Here is a 7,635-nt window from a genome sequence, read left to right as displayed (position 1 = left end):
TGCTTTTGTATCTTGTGTGAGCAATAAGATGTTTCTGAATTCATTTATGTTCTATATTCTTGGATTATTTAGCACCAAATGCTGGATTCTGGTTCTCAAACAGCTGTGTACAACAGCCTAACATTGATTTGGTTGGATTTGCATACTGCATCTCACCCATATGCCTTTCTCTGATTGTGTTTATTCAGTGACCAGTCATTGTGGTCTCTAAATCCTAGTTTATAGTTTAGCATTATTGCCTGTCCAGCCAATTGTGGTTTATTTAATGAACCAAATTAAGCAGGCTACAGCTTAGAAGAATAAGCGAACCAGGCCAGAATCATTTTGCAGTGTATGATTGATTCCATTGGATTCTGTTGGAAGGAATTCAGTTCATTCTGTTCCTTTTTTACTCTGTCCTTGCAACCAAAAAGAAAATCAGTTTCACCCCCTTCCTATCAGCCCACCTTCAAAATGATGAATGAGTTGTTTCTTTTTCAGAAGCTGAGATTGTAAACCATTAATGCCAAACTTCTTGGCAAATAGCCAGCAAACAAAGGTTTTTTTGGGTGTCATTCAAGCTGTTGTCGCAAGAACTGTGCAATACCCGTTTGGAACTGGGTCACTGATTTGCGGCCTCATTGGGACAGAACAATAAGTTGCAAGAGCTGGCTTCTCTTTGTACTGTCTTTGTCTGCTCCAGGGATGACCTTGACCCGAAAATGATGGATAAAGTAGCTGTAAGGCAGCATATGGCTTACAATAATAGGGAGAAAACTGCAGAATTTTTTCCTGCACCAGCCTTCACTAAGCAGGCATCCAATGGCCAGGAGTCCCATCATTTTCAGCCATTATAATAAAATACATTTGAAGGGCACCAGTTTGAAGGAGGATGGGCTATACGTTGGTTAATATCTGTCCTTCAATTTGCTTGGTGATACAGGGCGTACCATAAGGTATCTGGAATACCTGGGAGCCATATTCCAAACATCTTGGGACATCAGGGTAGAGTAGATTGAAGTAGGGTTTCCACTATTCTCTGGTTGTTGTTTTTCCAGACCTCTTTTGTTCTGCAAGTTGTCGTTGCTGGACATAGGACTTGTTTTGCACTGCAAGAAAATTGAGGGGTCTCTGACTTGTATGATTTGGTTTTTATCCATGTATGTCTTTTTTTGACTTCAACTCATTATGCATATTGACATAATAATTTTGAGGTTCTCTATGTGAAAGAATCTATATAAGTGAGAAAATGTTAAAAGAGCAGATCTAAGAGCTGTATGGTAAAGTTTCTTCTGGGTGCCACAGTATGTTTAATTTTTAAAAAAAGAATCTAAGTAAGCAGCCCTTTATGCAGAATCACAGTTTGTAGCCAAAAAGGGTATGTTCTGGCTTGCTTCCAGAAGTTGTGGATGCTCCAACACTGGAAGCTTTTAAGAAGAGATAGGACAGCTATTTGTCTGAAATGGTATAAGGTTTCCTGCTTGTGCAGGCAGTTGAACTAGAAAACCTGCACAGTCCACTGCAACTCTTTCATTCTGTTATACTGTAATAGTAATATGAGAAAAAGGAGAATCTAAAGAAGGGGTTCCTGATTTCTTTGCAGCAGTTAACAAAAATAGTGATCACTACTCCCACCCTTCCAAATGACCCTGTGTGGCCTGGACCACATATCTAGAAAGGTGTCTTGTTTAATAGGGGAACTCAACAAAAAACAAAAAGGATGATGATGATTCCGGTTCAAAATGTGAATTTATCTATGCATTAAATCTATATTATGAGTTACGTAAATCAAAACTGATTTTTAGTAATATGGACTGAACTCACTTCAATGAACAATTCCATTCCATGATTCATATTGTATTGATCGTGTGAACCTCTTTAGCTCAGATTCAATAGTGATTCTTAGCCCATTGTGATATGTATATATCAGATTATTCATAACTTATCATTGATATTTTGGAAAATAATAATCTTTTCATTTTAAAATGTGAACATATAACAAATGGTAAAGATTTTTAAAATTTCATATCAGTTTTTGTTCAGGGTGCAGTTCCGCCATATATTTTTTCTTTGGGGTAATTAGTAAAGATGCCAAAACTAACTGATTTGATTAGAGATAATGGACTAGACAGCTTTATTAGAGGCTGGAAGCCGTTTGTGGACTTTCTGTGTTAAATAGAATAACAGATGGTTGACAGAGGGATTTGGGTTACCCTGTTGAGTGTTTCTTTTCTTCTATATATATTATTAGATAATGGGACAATGTGATTATTAGATATATTTTCTCATCTGGAATATTTATTTAATATAGTATTTTTGTCAAATAAAGATGGGAAAACTTATAACTATTTGTAGACCCACAATATAAGGGGAAGAGAACCCAGCATTTTTTTCTATTTTTCAGCATCCAGCTGGGGTGGATTCTTTATGTTCAATGTTAGATATATTTGACATTTGGATTTTTTTCCTCCCCTCCTCCCTTTTTATATACATTAAAAAACACTTTTTTTCCTTTATCTTCACTGCTAGTGTTGGATGTTCGTTTTTCTCTTTCTCCATTTTGTATTTTATTATTGTTGATAAACAAAAATAAAAAATATTTTTTCTTTGGGGTGATTTTGACTTAATGCGTTGAAAGAAATATAGACAAAAGAAATGGTGTGTCTGTTTTTATCTTCCCTCCACAAACACCACTAGAAAGCCATTGGTTCCTAAACTGTCAGATACCACATTGTGACTTGCCCAAGGTAGCTCAGCCATATTGGACAATCATCATATTTTCTTGCCCAACTTACCTCATAAGAGTGTTGTGTGGATAAAATTAAAAGATACCCATATTTACATTCTTGAGTTTCAAAAGAAAAGCTACATAGTATATAAATTTTATAATTGGTTAGTACAGGTAGTTCCCGACTTATAACTACAATTAAGCCCAAATTTTCTGTTGCTAAGTGAAACATTTGTTAAGTGAGTTTTCCTCCTTTTATGACACAGTTGTTGAGTTAAACACTGTGGTTGTTAAGTTAGTAATATGGCTAACAAGTGAATCTGGCTTTCCCCATTGATTTTGCTTGTCAGAAGGTTACAAAAGGTGATTACATGATCCCATGTAATCACTCCACACCGTGACCATTATCATGAAGTAGTAGTTGGAATATACACTCTGGTATATGCAACATATAAAATAAATTAATTTGATATAGAAAAATAATACATTTCAATCTGATTCAATAAAACATGATCAACCAGGAGAGTTTCCAATAATATGGTAATTTTTTTACAATGTTACATTTTCTATGTGTTATTTAAATGCAACAGTTTGTGTATTATATATTTATTCCTGCTCAGAGCATGTGGGTACTTGCTGTAATTTTTATTTTCCGATTCTTTTTGTGTTCCACTGCATTTTTGCAGCTGTGCATCGTTTTCCTTCTTATAACCTTTTTGTCTTAGAAGGTAACAGCATCTGCTCACTTTTTCTGCGTGCAAAAGCTAAGCAGGGTCAGGTTTGGTTAATAATTGGTTGGGAGGCATCAAAAGACCACTACTTAACCCTCGGAAGTTGAAAAACATATTGGAAGGCAGCACTGCAAGATAGTGACGTGGCTGCTGGCTCAAACAACAGCCAGCTTTACTCAAAGGCATCTCTGAATTTGATAGCAATTTAAAACAACGATGCTTGCAGCTTGTTAAGGCACCCACACTATGCCTGATTCACACTTAAGCGACTTTCTGAATTGACACGTTTTCTGGATTTGCATAATATACCGATCAATACTCTACAGCCCCGGAAAAGCCTAATCAAGACAAATAATGAATGAAACCTGCCACCCGATTTGTCGCTTTGTTTTGTTAGATTATTTTAGCAAATTTCACTTTTCTTAACATCTCACAGTTCAGGACAGCGCATCGGCAACCTTCAAAAATCACCTTTAGTTTTTAAGGGGATTCTAAAAGCCCTTGAAAGGGGCTGAGGGGCAGAGGAGAGCGCAATTTGCCCTTCCCCTTTATGATTCCTTATCCCACCCTAGTTTAATCCGTAGTGTGGGAACACACCCTCTGTGTGCATGCATGAATGAATGGGCGAAGGATTCCCGCCCTCCCGCCTGATTTCCGCTGCAGCGCCGGGGCCTGAGAACCCAAGAGACGAGGCTTTTAGAACGCTCTGCGAAGGAGCCTTGATGCAAACAGCTGGAACTGCCCCTCCCCTCCCTTCTCCTCTCTACGGGCCCGCGCGGCTCCTTCCCCTTTTGTTCCAGGCAAAGGCTGGTTAGTGTGGCAGAAAGCGCCGGGGAGGCCAAAGCGCCGCTCGGCTTGGCTGAGGGGCTCTTTGCAAGCAGCGGGAAGCAGAAGCGGGACCCGCGAGTGTCTGCCGGGTCTCCCCTCTTTCTTCCTTTCCCGGCGGAACCTCGTCGCCAAGCCAAGCTCGCCCGGACTGAGATAGACGGAGGCAAGCCCGCCTGAGCATCCTCGTTCCTTGGCGGCATCCCTGCATCTTCTCGCCCGCCGCTCCGGCTGCCTCGGTGGATGCCTCTCCTTTTGCATCCGAAGGGAGTGGCAGGCGCCGCCGGCCCGCCTTCCACGGAGCAACGCCGCCGGCGTCCTTTCTGTTAAAAAGAGAGCCGGGCGTTTTCGGGGTTATGGCCTAAGTCAGGCCGGGAAAAGGAAAAGGAAGGAGAAAAAAAAACCCAGCTTTTGGGGGACCGACCGGGTCTCCGTCCGGACTGGCCGGGTGGAAGGAAGGTAGGTAGCGTAAATCCGAGAGCTGGAGAGGCAGTTGGGTGGGTTGCAAAGCTACGGGGGTGGGGAGGGGATGGTGGAGGGTGTGTGTGTGTGTGTGTTGGGGGAGACGCTTGCAGCAACAAAGGAGGGAGAGGAGGATGGGGGGCACGGAGAGGTGCAAGAAGAGTCTCAAAAGGGGGGTGGGGGTGATTATTGGGCTCTGGGGTCCACAATTTGGGTATTCCTGTGCCCCTTTCCCCTGACAGCAAATGTCACCCACCGAGAGGATGCAATATTGGGGTGTGGGAGAAGAGTCACTGGCTTTCTGGAGAAAGAAGGGGATGGGTGGGACCTGTGGTGCCCCCCCCACTTGAGAGTTCAATGGCTGTCCTTTGCCCCCCTCCCAGTGGTGTGCATCCTTGTGTCTGAGGTAAGGTTGGGGGATGGGGGGGGGAGATGGCTGGCACCTGTCCATGATTGAATTAAGATTCAGCCAGCAACCCAGACCACTTCTGGGCATGGGTGAGGAAGAGGAGGTCATGCTGTCAGCAATTTCTGTGGGGCCAAGGCCAGGTTTTGAGTCAGAAAGATTTGAGGTGTGTGTGTGGAGGGAGGGAAGGATGGATTCTGTGCACAACCTTCTTCCCCCCCGCCATGAGTGAACGCACTCTTCCTTTAACTGCCAGCTGGCGTTGTGCTTGGTGTTTTTATCTGACATATATGCGTGATGGGGTATGTTTGTGTAGATGGGAGTGGAGCAGAGAAGGAGGCTTTAGTCTTCTTCTCCAAATGCCCTGGGATGTAAAAGCTGTGAAGAGGGAGGTTCATTAGTTAAGTTTCTTCTGAGACAAGAAGCGTAAGAATGCAGGAATGTGTTTAAAAGGGAAAAGAATGAAAATATGGGACCTATTCCCCATCTTCCTGAAAATGTTTATTCACTTATGAAGAGGTACTTCCTGTTTGTAAGATGAGAGAGATTGGTTGAGGGTGCCTATAAATAAATATTTGGAGTAATAGCGATGGGAGAGGTGAAGGATGACATTTAGTCATAGTGCAGTCATATTTGGGATGGGACTGAACTTTCCTAGCTGGCTTTCAGCAACAAGTAGAAAGAAGATATGACAATTCTCTGAGCATTGGCAGAATGTTTTCTCGCTATTGTTAGGAACCTGGAAGGCACCTCATACAGGTAGTCCTCAAGTTACAACCATTAGTTTAGCAACCGTTCAAAGATACAACAGCACTAGAAAAAAAAGTGACTTTCAACCAGTCCTTGCACTTAAACTGTTGTGGCATCCCCAAAGTCACTGAATAAAATTTGGGTGCTTGGGAACCAGCATGTATTTACAATGGTTGCAGCATCCCAGGGTCATGTGATTGCCATTTGCAAACTTCCCAGCTGGCTTCTGACAAGCAACATCAATTGGTGATGCTGGGTTCATTTAACGACTGCATGATTGACTTAACTGCAGTGATTCACTTAACAACAGTGGCAGAAAAGGTAGTAAAATTGGTCACAACACATTTAAAAACCACCTTGCTTAGCAATGGAAATTCTGGTCCCAATTATGGTTGTAAGTCAAGGACTATGTTGCAGTCACTTGTACAAGACTGAGTTGACCTTGGACATGTGCTTCAATAAAAAAAATATGGGGCTGTGTTGGAGATACTTTTTGCCCTGGATGGTGCAAAGCTCATGCAAAATACAGCATGGGTGTATTGTTATTCTGGCCACTGTTGTAAAAAGGACCTGCAAAGTACAGGTAGTCCTTGACCTACAACAGTTCATTTAGTGACCAAAGTTACAACGGTACTGAAAAAAATGACATAACTGTTTTTCACACTTACGGCCTTTGTAGCATCTCCATGATCATGTGATCAAAATTCAGGTGCTTGGCAACTGGTTCACACTTATGACCGCTGCTCTGTCCAAAGGTCATGTAATCACCCTTTGAAGGCTTTTGACAAATAAAGTTAAGGGGCCAGATTCAATTAACAACCGTGTTACTAACTTATCAACTGCAATGATTCACTTAGCTGTCGTGAAATGGAGCAAAACTCACTTAACAAATATCTCACTTAACAACACAAATGTTGGGCTTAATTGTGGTTGTAAGTTAAGGACTACCTGTACATACCAACAGATATTAAAGTCCATGGGCCAATGTCATCCTGAGAGTTGGGGTGAACAAGGCTGTTTTTATTTATTCTCTGAAAGTGCCTAACTTGAGAGCTAACCTCATTTTCCCTGATCATGACATTGCTCTGGGACGGCTATATCTTGAATTATCATATTATGGTTGTTTTATGGATTTCCAAGCATGGCCCCTTGACCACTTTCAAAATGTGGGCTTGGTGTGTTGGTGGGTTCAATTATCCATATTGCAAAATAAAATGTCCATGCATTTTGTTAATGGGCAACCAGCTCTCAGGTCCCAAAGTGTGCATTTATGCAAGATAGTGTGGGGTGCCTGTATATTTTCTTTTAAGTTAAAAATAAAATATTTTAAAAAGGCATCATTAAGAGCGTGGCAGTTTGATGTGAAAACCGTTGTTGTAAACCCTGATCTGCGGATGACACACTTTGAAGAATTTTGAAATGTTTTTCCACCTTTTCTTTTTAAAGTTAGCCTATTTTGGGTTTTTGCTTTTCTTTGCTTTAGCCTCAAAATGATTGGGACGTGTGCTGCCAGTTTTTAACACACACTATCGAAACCAGATTCTAAATTTACTCAGTGTTTTTCTTTAATCCACAGACCCATCAAAACCTGTTGTTAGGCAAGATGGAGGGAGCAAATTAAGTGCAGCCTGTTTTGACTTTCATCAGATATTGAGTTGCATTATGAAGCATTTTGATGGGATGCGGTGGCTCAGTGGCTAAAATGCTGAGCTTGTCGATCATAAAAGTCGGCAGTTTGGCGGTTCGAATCCCTA

The 7,635-nt window shown here is 41.6% G+C and overlaps 1 protein-coding gene across 4 annotated transcripts in view; it reads left to right on the top strand.

The window, feature by feature from the left end:
- The first annotated feature begins 4,184 nt into the window (after positions 1-4,184).
- CLIP2 (CAP-Gly domain containing linker protein 2) overlaps positions 4,185-7,635 on the top strand; it is an 82,495-nt gene continuing 79,044 nt past the window's right edge. For all 4 annotated transcript variants that reach the window (XR_015742142.1, XM_087926512.1, XM_087926508.1 and 1 more), the window contains exon 1: positions 4,185-4,722. The gene's annotated coding sequence lies outside the window, so the exon portion shown is untranslated. The remainder of the gene's footprint in view (positions 4,723-7,635) is intronic.

The sequence above is a fragment of the Pseudonaja textilis genome, chromosome 1, assembly GCF_049901715.1.
Source record: "Pseudonaja textilis isolate UNSWEBS1 chromosome 1, rPseTex1.2, whole genome shotgun sequence".
NCBI lineage: Eukaryota > Metazoa > Chordata > Lepidosauria > Squamata > Elapidae > Pseudonaja > Pseudonaja textilis.
This window is presented reverse-complemented; position numbering and strand designations above follow the sequence as displayed.